The following is a 16,085-nucleotide window of genomic DNA, read 5'->3' as shown; positions in this document are numbered from 1 at the left end:
TATTGACCATTAGATTTATTAATTAATAATTTAATGAATAATTATATGAGAATGGTTATTTAATCTCGACCATCTATATTTAATCTAATGGTCAATGATTATCATTTAAAAGTATTATAAATCAAAGAAATGTTTAAATTTTTGTGTCATAGGAACTCGATGGGTCTTTCGCAAAAAGTTAGACGAAGAAGGAAATGTATTAAGAAACAAAGCTAGACTAGTTGTGAAAGGATACAATCAACTAGAAGGAATAAATTTCGATGAAACCTATGCACATGTGGAGAGAGTAGAAACCATAAGAATACTATTAGATTTCTCATGCATCATGGATTTCAAAATATTTCAAATGAATGTAAAAAATGTTTTTCTAAATGGATATATTCAAGAGGAGGTGTTTCTTGACCAGTCTCCTGAATTTATTAATCCTATTTTTTAGACCATGTTTTTAAACTTAAAGCGGCACTATATGGTCAGAAACAACCTTCTAGAACTTGGTATAATTGTCTAAGTAAAAACAAACATAAGATAAAAATAAGAATATACGAAAACATTTTGTAAAATTATAAAAATAATATCTCCATTGTGTAATACATTAAGTCTTTGATGTCAAATTCTCAGACTATATACAATCAAGTTATAGCGCGCGTCATCAAGTCACCAAAACCTTGAATCTAAGAAAATTTGTTATTAATTTGAAAAAAACCGTAATTTTAGTTTTATATTTTAAAAGTAATATTGATAAAAAAAATATTTCAAAAATAACATGAATTTTTTCTAATTTTTTTATTATTAATAAATTAAAAGAGTAGTAGTGATATTTAACATTTTGATATTCATTATTAGAGTTTTTACATGATAAAAATATATATTTTTACAAAAAAAGTTTATACAATTTTTATTAGAATTTTTGTAAAATAGTTTTAATTTTAAATATTTTTGAAATAATATCATTTCAAAGTATTGTAGAAAAAAGAATAACAACATTTACCTAGAAGAAAAACTAACAAGAAAAAATAAAGTAAATTTTCTATGTGAAAAATTCCCACGGATTGGAGATAAATAAGTAAAATCTAGCTAGAGTGCCGAGAGTGTAAACGTCACGTCACCTCTTTGAACATAAAACTCTGTCAAAATCAATATCTTGAAAACGCCATATTCGCACGCAGAATAACAAATCACACATAGAAATCTCTTCAACCATTCAACAATAAAACCCCACACTCTCTTTTGGTTTTTGAGCAATATAGCTTCCCATAGTAACTAGTATCTTTCACTTCTTCAATCCACAAACCTCTCTCTCTTCACGGGTAATCATCTCTTGCTTCTGATTGCAAATTATTATATGCTTATGAAGCCAAACACAGTTTTTTAGGTAATATGATTCTTTCCAAAATTGGTTTTTGCATGTTCATTAAGATTAACATGATTCATGTACAAAATATCTAAACACTATAATTAATTCATCATAAAACTTAATATAAAACTTTTTTTCTTTTGAGTATACAGGTAAAGGTGCTATAATGGATGCGAGATTCGAAGATGGAGATCATTCAAATGTGTAGGAAGACTTAAACATGGTACTATGTTGGTTGCTTCCAATTTTTGTGTATTTTAATGTTCTTTTTAAATTTTTCTTTATCAAATTTTGTATAAAAATTTAATTTCTCATTCTTTGTTTTAGTTTTTTTATAGAATATTTAAACCAAAAAGGTGGATAGTATAGCCACTGTTTGAGAATTTAAACCATAATTTTATGCATTACTACTTATCACACACGGTTTGAAAATCTTCTTGATATATTTCTTATTAGTTGATTTATTTTTGGAGTTTAAACACTAACGTGTGTAAGAAGTGGATGATTATGGCTTACCAATAGATTATATTAAATGGAGATGATGTTGATATTAATCGAATTTGTTCATTGATTAGTGGTTATATATATATATATATATATATATATATATATATATATATATATATATATATATATATATATATATATATATATATATAATTATTTATATACTCTTTTACTATAGATTATAAACTAATTTTATTTCAATTGATACGAACCATGTTTTCATCTGCCAAAACTCTTTTGTCCGTGCCTTGGGCTTTAGTCTAAATTGGCTAGATTGTTGGTTGATCAACTATCCTTCTTTTTTTTCAATGGTTTCTTATAACACATATAATATTGTCTTTAGTTGTTATATTAAATAAACCTACAATCACATTAAGGTTATAAGTAAGCATTTTAGTAGCTATAAAGTAAGGATTTATAAAAAAATTGAATATGATAATTGCTTTGGATCTACCAAAATGCGTTTTGATGAATCCAAAGTAATTAACATATTAATTTATTTTATAAATATTCAAAGCTAGTAAAATGTTCTCTTACAACACTAATATAATTGACGTTTGTATTAGCAGAACAAAGAGGTGTAATAAGTATTCATTCAATAAAGAATGGTTGCTGATGGACCTACAATACAGCCAACTTAGAATAAAGCCCAAGGAATTGACAGCATAGCTCTGGTTGATGACAACATAAACAGTGCAATTGAAAAATGAAATTATTTTATAATCCATAATAAAACTAGTTACTCGATTTTATAGTTTTCTCAATTATGATTCTCTTTTTTGAACTAACGTTTGAACATTTCAAATTTACGCAGTCTGGAGATACAACTGCTTAATGGTAAAAAATTTGGTATGTTGTTTTTTTTTTTCTATTTGTGTTTATCTTGAAATTGGACCTTCATAATATTACAATTCTTTCTTTTTAGGCATATAGGCTTATATAGTTGCATTTGAATGTGCGAATGAGATAAAACTTAGCAATTGTTGAACTTTTATTAATTATTAAATTGAGATATCACAATATTACAAAGGTGTTATATCAACAAGCACATATATGGAAATAAGGAGTTTGTCATTGTGATTGTTGTCGGTTCATTCCTTCACGGAAGCTAGCTAGCATTAGCATGGATTGTTGAACATGGTTGACAAATAGCACGCGTCGCCATTAACGGAAGCAAAGTTGATCATATCGGTGAAAAAAAAATTCCGGTTATTAACCTTGTTGATGATTTAAACCAAAAACCGAAGTGTAATAAACCTTGTGATTATTGTAAGTTTGTTACATTGAAATTTCTCATGAAAGATATAGAAACTTATTATATTGTTCCAACACAATTTGGGAACTCAATTAAGAGTATATTTTGCATAGTAACAAAGAATATGTGAACCAAAAATATTCTTAAGTCCTGAAAGATAATATTGATATTGTTCATGAGTGGGTATGTGTGTATCAATTAAGTAAGAAAAAATATATATAAGAGATTGAATGTGTTAGGAATCCGTCTGCAACTAACTCTTGGCCGTTCAATCCGTCTGCAACTAACTCTAAAGTTTTCAATGTAATTCAGATTTTTCCCTCGTATACTACAATGAGCTCATTTTCACCCTATCCTTTGTGATTTATTTTTGCATATTGTATTGAATCCTTAGTGCAAATACTTTAAAACTGAGCTAAATATATTTTTAAAAAATTTTCTCATACATGTAATAAATTAATGTGTTAGAACTATTATTTAACTAGCCAAATTTAAGTGATCTAATTATTGTAAGGTTAATGGCTAAGGATGTATTTGTCATGAAAAATATTGTATAGATATTAAAAATTTTATTTCTATCTTGCGATGGGTAAAATTAAATTAAGAAAATTAAAATAATCATGACCCTTGATGAAAAGTCATGAAATTCTAAACATGACTCTTTATGAAAGGTCATGTGATTATTATAAATAAGGGGTTATGGGCGAGACGGGACAAACCTGGAGACGCCTACCAATAATTTTGCAAGAAAGAGAATGACGCGGGGGTCAGCATACTAGGGAGTTTGAACCTAAAACTTTGGATCATTTCGGGAATAAAATGCTGGCAAAACAAACATGTTCGTACAACCAGCTAGTTTTGCCATCCTGTCAACAAAAGAGGTATTATTCAACTAATGTAGAGAATGTCAATTTCAAAGTTACAATATTTACTTTATTTAATTGGTTAAGATTGTAAATAGTGAATATATGTATTAATTAATAAATAAATAAATCATTATTCATTCAATATTCAAAATATAAAGAAATTTTGGTTACTATATTATTTACCTTTGTTTAACTTTAAATAAAGAATTTGAAAAGTCAACAATACTAAAATATGCATTAAATTTTTTATTAAATGGGTTACGAATGGTAATTTGAATGTTTATAGAATGATAAATATTTGGCGTATAATTTCAAAACCTCATTTTATTTCTACATTTACATGTAACTCAACAATGTTAGTAACATATTTAAGACCTTATCCTTAATATTGGAACTTCACCATTTTTAATAAATTGAAAATAAGGCGATGATATGGGAAAGATTTGAGACAACTTATGTCAAAGAGATTACCTAACTCCAAATTATCATAGTAAGAGATCATTCAAAGAAAATGTGATGTGCAATTTTGAATACATAACCAAATAAGATGTATTAAGAAAATGCGACAATCTACTTTATTTCTTCATGTATGAAGAAAATATTTTTCATAGATCGACGTACAATCTTCCATTGTGTACATTATTGAACTAAAATTGGATGAAAAACAATTCTTCTTAAAATGGATCTGAAATTGGGTTGAAAGACAATGCTTTCTAATATGGTTTTGATGATAACACAATATAAAAAAACAATTTTATTTTATAATGTTTGTTACTTGTGTAAAATTTTTTAAATAGATTCTATGTTATCTAATTTTTTTAAAAGAGTAAACAAATTCTACCTCATTATTATTTGGGATAAAGAAAATTGTTAAAATATCATCATCCTATGTACTAAACATTGAGCAGTTTCGTACTACACAGTGAATTAAGATATCATCAACCTACTGTTAGCTGGAAATCTCAGCATATCACAAAGAAGTTTGAAAAAACACTTAGTAGAACTTGGATGATTCAACGAATGTGTCAAAGTTCCTGTACACTCAGTAGTGTTTAGGACTTAGTAATTTTAAGAGCAAAATGAAGACCATTTCGTCAAAGTCATATCCAATGCGGAGCATGGTTAAATAACTAATTTTTGGTCTTATCTACATTTGACGGACGTGTAGAAGCAAATCTAAAGGCGCTACGTATGCAAACAAAGACATGTCAATTTCAGGAGAAATGACCGTTTGTTACAGTCATTTTGATTTCAGTATGAATATGAATTCTAGTGTTATATTTCAGTGTGTTTAATTTACTACAAATAAGTATCTGTGTAAAGTGAAAAATGAGTTTGATTGAGGGCATTGTATGTATGCCAACACCATTTTATTTAATGCCAAGTCTTCTACCTTAAAATTACATTTCTGCATTTAATTTCAATCCTTTTAACTTCGACTACTGCCGAAGCCTTTTTTATAGTTCCTGCACCTTTACTTTATTTTCTTTTTTTATTCTCAAGATTCTGCCTATGTCAAAATCTTTGTCTTTTTACACAAAATCATATAAACTCTAGAAGACTTTACACACATATGTCTTACGATCATCTAGTTGATCCTGTAAGTAACCTTTTTGAAGACTAACGCTTGTTTACTAAATTTTACAGTAAACACCTATGTACTATTTTAGGCACGCGTCATTTAGACATATATTTACTATATATGATATATGTTGTCGATGCTACCATATGGATTAAGTACTTCAAGTAATTAACCATTTTTCTCTGGTAAACATAGTTTTTCAAGTCAACTATTTGATTCTATGTTTGACGATGAAGCTTTCATTTTCTAATGAGTTAGTCCACCCATTAAACATTTTGTGAAGATTTTATAAGTTTATTTCTAATGATTAAATTATTTTATTTCTCGTTCAACGTCAATATTTCAAACTTGAGAAACAATTTAGTAATTGTGCACAATGTACATAGGTACTTTGAAAATATATCATTTACAAGTATTATAGAAAAGAATGTTTAAATAATTTTTTTTTGAAACCTTTCATAACTTATTTAAAACACAGATATAATTAAACTAATAATATTATAGAATTCAATTTAAATAAAAGAATAGCCTCATTTATTTATCTTGAAGAAACACTAATAATAAAAATAAAAATAAAAATAAAAATAAAAAGAGTTTTATGTAAAAAAAAAATCAGGGATTGTGGAAAATTTCTCCTTTTTGCATGGGGATAAATAAGTGAAAATTAGTCAGAGTGAGATGAATGTGTCAAAGTCAATATGTTCAAAACGTCATATTAGCTTCCCGTTTTACTTATAATAACTTTCTTTCCCCATCCATCTCCATCCAAATCACTCAACTAACAACTCTTTCTCTCTAAAATGTTTTGTCTTTGATACTGATGAACATACAGGTAACGGTGCCATATTTGTTTGATCATTGGTGCTATAACGAGGGTGAGTTTCGAAATGGAGTGCCTCCGATCCTTACCACGCTTGAGGTTCTTGATCAATCCACAAGGTGTTATTAACATGGATGTGTTTTATTGTTTTAACACATTTTCTATCATTTTGATTTTTAAGTGTAAGCTTCAATTTCATTAATTAGTACACAAATCATGTCTGTGTTGATTTGTTGCAAATAGGAACATATATTGCACATTCGTTTTTAGAAGATGGTGGTGATTCAATTGTGGAGGATGTCTCAAACATTAGATACTACATTGCTTGCTTCTACTTTTTGTGAATTTTAATGTTCTTTGAACTTTTTATTTATCATTTGAACTATTTATTTATCAAATGTATACTGTATTATTTCCAAACTCTCTCATGGTTTATATAGATGAAATCTAATATGATAGAAACTAGGCTAGAAATGTGGGAATGAATTTTGGAGATTGTGTAAAAATTTATAGAAAATATTTATAACCCTAAACAATTTATATGAGAATGAAAGAAATAATTATTGACCATTATATTTAAAAATGATTCAATGAATAATTATATGAGGGTGATTATTTAATCTCAACCATTTATATTTACTTTAATAATCAGTAATTATTCATTTCATTCTCATAAAAAAGACATTCTCACGTGTAGAAAATTGAACTAGACTAAATTAGAATTAGACTTACTGTGAATTTGTCATTCATATAGGTTATAATTTAATTTAGTTGCCTAACACTTTTAGATGTCCCAACTTCGAACATATATCTTCTGCTTGATTCAATATTGTGAATGAGACTTGTAATCATAATGTAATGTGCAAGAAAAATGTTTAAGCAAAATGTTCAAATCAATAATACGAAGTTTAAACACTAACATGTTACTCTCTTTAATAGGTAGATGATTATGGTTTACCATTGATTGATAATAAATGGATATCATGTTGATTTTAAAGAGTACACTTAATAATTGGTGGTTATCTTAGTTATTGATTTGTTTTTAACGCATAACGATTTATCAAGATTTAATAAAATATCAATGGCCTGTATAGAAAATTTTAAATTATATATAAATAAATTTACAAAGCCTTATTCAACAAAAGCAAGTATAATAAAATTATTGTTTGACTTTGTAAAAAATTAACAGTAATACTGACCATTTTCCATCAAAAGTCAAAAATTGTTTTCTTTTATGGTGTCACTTTATGGAGATCATGTTTTTCTTTTCGTAAAAATTAAATAATGGAAAATTACCATTTGTTTATATAATCTTTTATTATATATTATAAAGTAATTTTATTTTTATTGGCATGGATCATGTTTGCATCTACCTAAGCTTTTTTGTCCCTGCCTTGGACTTTAGCCCAACTTGGTTAGTTTGTTGAATCATCAACCATCCTTCCTTTTTTCAATGGTTACTTATAACACATTTAATCTTGTCTTCATTTGTTATATTAATGAAACCCACAGTAAACTTAGTAGCTCTAAATTAAAGATTTATAGAAAAAAAATTAAATATGATAATTGCTTTGGATCTACCAAGATGCTCTCTCATGAATCCAAAGTAAATAAAATATATTAAACTTTTTTATAGATATTCACTTTAGAGCTAAAAAGATGCTGTCTTAAAACACAAATTAAGATAAGATCAGAGGTGTAATAAGTATTCATTTAATAAAGAATGATTGTTGATAGACCCGACAATCAAGAAAAATTAGGATAATGCCCAAGGAAGGGATAACATAGCACAGACTGATGACAACATGGACAATGCAACTGAAAAAATTAAATTAATTTATAGAGTCGTTCTATTTAAGATCTCTTTTATCAATGAAATCTTGCCTACAGAAAAAAAAACAGTAGTCCAATTTTGCAATGTACTCCATATCTTAGAGTCGTTCTATTTAGTCATTCAACATATTTCGGTGCATGTCTGAAGTGATGTATAAATAGTACATGTAGCGAGGTTGATCTTATTGGTGAAAAGATATTTGTCTATTACTGCCCTTGTCGGTGATTGAAACAAAATTGTGACGCGCAAGAAACCTTGTGATTATTGTAAGTTTATTGGTGTTATTTATGTGTATTAGTTTTGTGTCAAAGTATTATGTTTCATTTATTGATTGATGATTGCGTTCCAATTACACTACAATTTCTCATGAAAGACAAGTCTCAAGTGTTTTGAGTGTCTGTAATTCCTTATCATATTATTCCAACATAATTTGACAATTAAATTAAGAGTGTATTTTTGATAGTAGGAAAGAGTATGTGAACCAAAAATATTGTAAGATCCTCAAAGGTAATAATGGCGTTCTTCTTGGTTTAGTATGGGTGCAACTAATTCTAGACCATCCAAATATCCTCCTATAAGTTCCCAATGTTCCCTGTATGTTGCATTGCATGAAGTATTCTCTCAAGTTTTCAATGAAATTGAGTTTTCTCCCTCATATACTACAAGGAGTTGAATTTCACCGATGAAATTGTATTGTATTGAAGCCATAGAGAAAATTGTCCAAAATTGAAGTAAATATTTAACTGTTGTATTCTGAACCAATTCACCTCTAAGAATTCCATGTGGTAATTGGTGAATTGAATTTTCTTTGTGATTTCAACTTTTGTTTTAAGTGATTGATCGTTTATAGTGATATTGCTTTGTATTATAGATATAGGAATAAACATAACAATGCGGATATAAAGCTAAGTAAAGGATGTGGTTTTGTCATATCCCCAAAAGATTACTCAACTAAAGTATCGTTATTTGAATGTATCAAAATCTACTATATTTTCAACTAAATTTTAACATTAACTTAAGAGAGGGGTTTGGATGACGCATTTTAGTTTGGAAAAGTAATTTTTTTTAAGGAATTTAAAATGACTAGATTAAAATTTATTGTTTGGATTAAAATATGGAGAATTAATAAAATGATATAAATTTATGCAGTATTTTATTCATGTTAAATATAATGAATTTCAAATGACACTAATAAGTAAAGAATTTTAAATTGCTCATCCACTCTTTATAATATGAACTAAATTCTTGATTAATAATTTTTCAAATTTTGCAAGACGGTCCTCATATTTTATGAAAATTTCAAATTCGTCTAAATTTTTTCAAAAATTTCAAATAAATGTTAATAACAATCATATTTAAAAAGTAGTCACTTCAAATTTTCAAAAAAAATGTAAATTGGTCCCTATTTTATATATTTTAAATTTGGCCCAAAAGTTTAAAAAAATTATGAATATGACCTTAGAAATTTAACAATGAATCATTTTACGACACAATCCAAACAAAAAAATTTAAAAATAAATGAATTTCTATTGAATGATTTAAAATACATAGAATTTTGAATTCTATGAAAGAAAACTTTAGTTTTATTTAATATATATTTACTTATTTTGAATAACAGTGAATCATTTTTTGTTATTTTTTCATTTTAAATTCAATCCTAATAAAAAAAGAAATAATCTTAGTTTTATTTAATATTTATTTTTGAGATCTAATAATTATTGCAAGAATTTTTTAAATTTTTAAAAAAACAATTTTATTAGTCAAAAATAATTTAAAATAATAAAAGGCAGAAAAAAGAGCTAGATATCCAAAATCTAATAAACATATATGCAAAATAATAATTATTGGAAAAAAGAGAGAGAGTTAGATATTATATGTAACACGACTTTAAATTAAAGTTATTGAAATTTAAAATTGTAAAAATTTATACTAATGCCCACACCCGCATAATCTAAAAACAAAAAAGAGCATGATGTAAGGATGGGATACTAGACAGTTTGGGCTTAAAACGTTAATGATAAGTTGTCTCTATTGGAGTAATTGGAAGATAAAGTTTCAACAGATAATATTGTTGAAAGGTTTAAATTAACAACAAAACCACACAAAAATTCTCATTTAGTCTATGAAAAACAACAAAAAGTTGTTGTTCTAGGAGATCAAGCGACTTGAAGTGATCAACAGATAATTGAATAACACATTTTATGGAATTTATAGAATGATGAATATTTGACCCATAATTTCTAAACCTCGCTTTGTTTCTACATTTACAAAACTCAAATAAACCTAGTAATATGTTTTAAGACCATATTCTTAATACGAGAACTCCACCCTTTCTTATAAAGGAAAAATAAGGCTATGATATAAGATTTGGGAGAACTTATGTAAAAGAGATTATCCACTTCCAAGTTTTCATATTAAGAGGTAATTCAACGAAAATGTGATGTGAAACTTTGAATGCATAACCAAATAAGATGTATTAAGAAAACACGACAATCTATTTTATTCCTTCAAGTATGAAGAAAATGCGACCATCTACTTTATTCCTTCAGGTATGAAGAAAATGTTTTTCATAATTCGGCGTACAATCTTCCACAATATTCATTATTGAACTGAAATAGGGTTAATGAACAATGCTTTTTAATTTGATCTTAATGATAACACAATATTAAGGAAAAACAATTTTATTATATAATTTTTGTTACATGTGTAAATTTTATTAAATAGATTTTATGTTATCTATTTTTTGAAAAGAGTACTAGTAATATATATTCATTATCATCGTTTAAAAATAGATTCATCATTGTGCGATAATTCCAAAATCTCTTGATTTTTCCTCTTTTTACTTAAATTTAAATACTCCATTAAACCCCATCACAAGCCACCAATTTGAAAGTGATCACATTTTCTTTATTCATTTCTTTATCAATGTGATAAGCAACATAATAGAAGACTTCACTGAACCATTTTTGCATAGTGCATCTTTGATTCCACATATTTCCACTTTGTTGTACTTAATTATAACTTCATTAAAATAAACTTTGTAACATACAATGCTCTACTGTTCGGGTATGGAAGGCATGGTATGCATGCTGAAGCTAGAACACAGTTTGAAGAAAAGTAGTCTTTTATAGTACCATGGTAGATACATGTTGAAAAAATTGTTTAATGGAATCTTGTATGATGTTGCTTATACATGAAGAAAAGAATCGTGCAAGAAGTGGCCGCGTCCAACCCCATAATTGCTTCATGTCAACTATCACCAACTTTGGAGAAAGAAATTCACTGTTCTTCATAAACCATTAAGCTCCAATTATACAATTGTCTACTATGTTGATTTGTGGTTCTTTTCAAACTAAGCCGACTGATGATCACTACTAGAATATTGGGATTTAGCTGCCAGGATATAGCGTCGGCAACCGACTCCGACGCTATATGGTGCTCGTTTTATTATTTTTTTTCTTGAGCAACCAGACACGATGACACCGCCGCTAAGTTTAAATTGACTGAATTTTGATAAAAATTTTATTATTTTTTGAATCAAAGTGTCGGCTGGGCCGACGCTAATTTTTAAACGTTTAGTTTTCTGAATTATTTATTAATTTACTTATTTTCCCTGTTTTTTTTTTCGTTTGGAATTAAACGTATTTTGATTTATATTTTTGTTTTAGTGTCAGCCCAACCGACGCTACATTCAATTAATTATTATTTATATTATTTACTTTTTTAGTTTCCCACTTATTTTTTCGTTTGGCGCTCATTTTAATTTTTATTTTAGTTTTATGTCTGGCCGACACTAATTTATTTTTTAGCTATTATTTTTAATTTTTTAAATATAAAGACCATATTTTTAAGGCAAAATACTCATTGTAGTCCCTTAACTATACCCCTAGATTCAGTTTGGTACCTTAATTTTTTTTCGTGTCAAAATGGTCCTTTAACTTTTTAATAGATGCATATGAGTCCCTTCCGTCTATTCCGTTAGTCAAAGTCTGTTAAAAGTCTACGTGGCAGTGACAGGTGGATATGACCAAACATTGTGAGGGACTTAGCGTCGGAAAAACCGACGCTAAAAGCTATTTCTGAATTTTTTAATTATTGTTGTTCATCTTCTTCCCCAAAAATTTTCTTAAAAAATACCTAAAAATTTGGGGATATCAACAAAAACTCAAAATTGGATACTAAAAATCGTGAACAGCATTAATTTCTTACTAACAACAAAAAATTCCATAAAATCATATCTCTTCCACCCATAACAGCATATCTCTTTCTCTCATAAAACGTGAATAAAACTTCTCTCTTCCTCTCTTTTTCATCTCTTACTAACAACAACAATTTCTATAAAATCAAATGAACAAAATGCAATCAAGTCCTGCAATCTCAACAATAAATCACAAGCAACAGAAACATCATGAAAAAAGTGGTTGTCGGAGGGGGTGGGGGCTTCAACGGTGTTCTGGTGCGGAGGGAGGATGGAACACGGTTGACCGTAGACGGCGGAAGGGTGGTTCCATGCTTTCGGTGGTTTTCGTTTATGATATTTTCTATTCTCACTCTTCTTTGTTATGTTTTGATTTTGCTTTAATCCATAGATTTTATGCAGGTTCTTGAATCAGATTGTGTTTAGAGGTGAGTTTGGTGGTGTTGATTTTGAATTTGTGAGGTTTATTTCATGTTGATGTGTTTTATTTACATGAGTTTGTTGTTGTTGTGATTTGGTAAAGTGACAAAAGTTGAAGATGATTTGTGGCTACTGTGTTAGATTTTGCAGGTTTATGGTTTGGGTTGGAGGATGACAAAGGTCATGATAATGGTGCATAATGAAGGTTTATGGTTTGGTGTTATCCCTAAATTTTTAAGTTTTTTTTAAGGAAATTTTTTTGGGAAGAAGATGAACAATAATTAAAAAAAATCCAGAAATAGTTTTTAGCGTCGGTTTTTCCGACGATAAATCCATCACAATACTAGGTCAAATCCATCCGTCACTGCCACGTAGACATTTAACAGACTTTGACTAACGAAGTAGACGGAAGGGACTCATATGCATCTATTAAAAAGTTAAAGGACCATTTTGGCACGAAAAAAAGTTAAGGGACCAAAATGAATATTTTGCCTATTTTTAACTATCACATATTTTTAATTATCATAGATTTTTAATTATAAAAATAAATAAGATAAAAATGGGGCGTTACAAATACCATATCATCGTCAAAACTTAATAGTTACTAAATTGACTTGTATCTTACAATCCATAAGTTTTTCCATCTTGGATAAATTGTTGATTATACTTGCAACACATAGATAATATTTATAAAAACTGCCCAACTAATTTATGAAAAGGTTATCACATGTCGATAATTCAAGACAATATTTATAAACAATGCATATATTGTATTTCATGAAAGAATAGAGGTTTGCACCAATTTACAATTGATTCACAAAAAACATGACACTAAACATCAAAGTAATTTAGATTTTTTAATTCTTTGATGGGTGATAATTTATGATTTTTAAAATTAACTAATATTGGGGATATGACATTTTTTTTAGCAAATAGTATAGTACTCCATACAATGCGATTTCAGAAGGACGTCTCCCGGTAGACTTCCGGTTATCTGTCGCGCGAGTGTCTGTGTTTCCTCGGTGGAACTTGAAGAGCTCCTAGAAAGATATCGTGCACTTTCTCAATTTCGGTTTAAACTCCTGGCATTAGGGCTCAGGGACCTTGTTTAGAAGGTACTGTCTAATATCGATTTAGGGCTTTTAGGTTTCGGTGGTTGTTGTTCTCAACGCGGTCTTCTTGTAGCTAGAGGGTTTTCGCTGGGCCTTGTTCAGTCTTCTCTGTTTGTATTTGCAAGGTTTTTCTTGGATTTTCGCTCAAATCTCCTTCTTCAAGGGGTGAGGGTTTCTTCTTCTTTTTTCAAAGGATGAGAGATCGGAGGTATGTTTTGCAGGAGAATGGTTGGAGGAAAGTCACCCAATTTCGGCAGCCAGGGGTGGAGAAGCAGAGGTGGGATTCTTTTCCGTTGGGTGGCTGGAAACGCAATTTGCCTCTTCAACCCAAGCAGGTGACTTTGAATTATGTTTTAGAATTTCTAGAAGATACAAGTGCAAAGGATTTGTTCGTTTTATTCGGGTGTATAGGGAATGTGATAGAGGTGGCAATTTCGCTTAGAAGAAACAAATTTGGTAAACGATTTGGCTTCGCCAGATTTGTGGAGGTGATTGATGGGCGGCTGCTTGCGGTGCATTTGGATAATTTGGTGATAGGGGAGAAGAAATTACATGTTAATATACCACGATATAGTGATGCTAAACATTTACAGCCTTTGAGATAAACTTGAAAGGAGAGTTGATGCAAGATTAACACTTTAGATCTTTTATGTCAAGTTTTGAAGACATACTCAAATTATAATATAGTGTCATCAGCTCAACATTAAAGATATTATCATAAATAATCTTACCGGTAAAGGCGTAAACCCAAACCAGTTTGTTATTAATTTTAAAAAACCTTAATTTTCATTTTATATTTTAAAAGTAATTCTTAAAAGAGTAATATTGAAATTTTACAAAGATAGAAATTATATATTTTTATGAGAAGAGTTTAAACACTTTTTTATGAGAATTTAATAAAGTAGTATTTACTTAAATATTTTTGATATTTTACCATTTAAAAGTATTTTAGAAAAGAATGTTTAAATAAAAAAAATTTGAGACCTATTTAAAACTTTTTTAAAACAAAAATATAATTATACTTATAATATTCTAGAATTCAATTTAAATAAAATAATAGCCTAATGAAAATAAAAATAAAAATAAAAAAGAGTTTTAAGTAAAAAAATTTAGGGATTGTAGAAAATTTCTCCCTTTTGCATGGAGATAAATAAGTGAAAATTAGCCAGAGTGAGGAGAATGTAAATGTGGTTGCACATAAAACTGTGTCAAAGTCAATAGGTTCAAAACGCCATATTCGCGTGTAGCAAACTAATCACACCTACGTTTGTCAAAAAAAAATTATCACACCCACAAATAGCTTCCCATTTTACATATATTAACTTTCTTTATCCATCCAACCACTCAACTAACAACTCTTTCTCTCAAAAATGTTTTGTCTTTGATACTGATGAACATACAGGTAATGGTGTCATATTTGTTTGATCATTGGTGCTATAATGAGTGTGAGATTCGAAGATGGAGTGCCTCCCATCCTTACCACGCTTGAGGTTCTAGCTCATTCTACAAGGTGTTATTAACATGGTTGTGTTTTAATATTTTAACACATTTTCTATTATTTTGATTTTCAAGGGTAAGCTTCAATTTCATTAATTAGTACTCAAATCATGTCTTTCTTGATTTGTTGTCGATAGGAACATATATTGTACATTCGTTATTAGAACATGGTGGTGATTCAATTGTGGAGTATGACTCAAACGTAGGTACTACATTGCTTGCTTTTAATTTTTATGTATTTTAATGTTCTTTTGAACATTTTGTTTATCAAATGTATACTGTATTATTTCCAAACTCTTTCATGATTTATAACGCTAAACAATTTATATAGGGATGAAAGGAATAATTATTGACAATTAGATTTATTAATTAATAATTTAATGAATAATTATATGAGAATGGTTATTTAATCTCGACCATCTATATTTAATCTAATGGTCAATGATTATCATTTAAAAGTATTATAAATCAAAGAAATGTTTAAATTTTTGTGTTATAGGAACTCGATGGGTCTTTCGCAAAAAGTTAGACGAAGAAGGAAATGTATTAAGAAACAAAGCTAGACTAGTTGTGAAAGGATACAATCAACTAGAAGGAATAAATTTCGATGAAACCTATGCACATGTAGAGAGAGTAGAAA

At 28.4% G+C, this 16,085-nt stretch overlaps 1 long non-coding RNA gene across 3 annotated transcripts; it reads left to right on the top strand.

The window, feature by feature from the left end:
* The first annotated feature begins 1,214 nt into the window (after positions 1 to 1,214).
* Positions 1,215 to 3,594, top strand: LOC131623778 (uncharacterized). Of its 3 annotated transcripts, none has more exons than XR_009290296.1 (4): positions 1,215 to 1,372; positions 1,507 to 1,577; positions 2,676 to 2,698; positions 2,787 to 3,594. It is a non-coding gene; the product is annotated as an uncharacterized LOC131623778 (long non-coding RNA). The 3 variants fall into 3 exon arrangements; XR_009290297.1 differs by having other exon boundaries at positions 2,676 to 2,710; positions 2,892 to 3,594; XR_009290295.1 differs by having other exon boundaries at positions 2,676 to 2,710.
* The last annotated feature ends 12,491 nt before the right edge of the window (positions 3,595 to 16,085 follow it).

The sequence above is a fragment of the Vicia villosa genome, unplaced genomic scaffold (assembly GCF_029867415.1).
Source record: "Vicia villosa cultivar HV-30 ecotype Madison, WI unplaced genomic scaffold, Vvil1.0 ctg.000078F_1_1_1, whole genome shotgun sequence".
NCBI classification, from domain to species: Eukaryota; Viridiplantae; Streptophyta; class Magnoliopsida; order Fabales; family Fabaceae; genus Vicia; species Vicia villosa.
The sequence above is the reverse complement of the archived record's forward strand: the minus strand, read 5'-3'. Positions and strand labels throughout refer to the sequence as shown.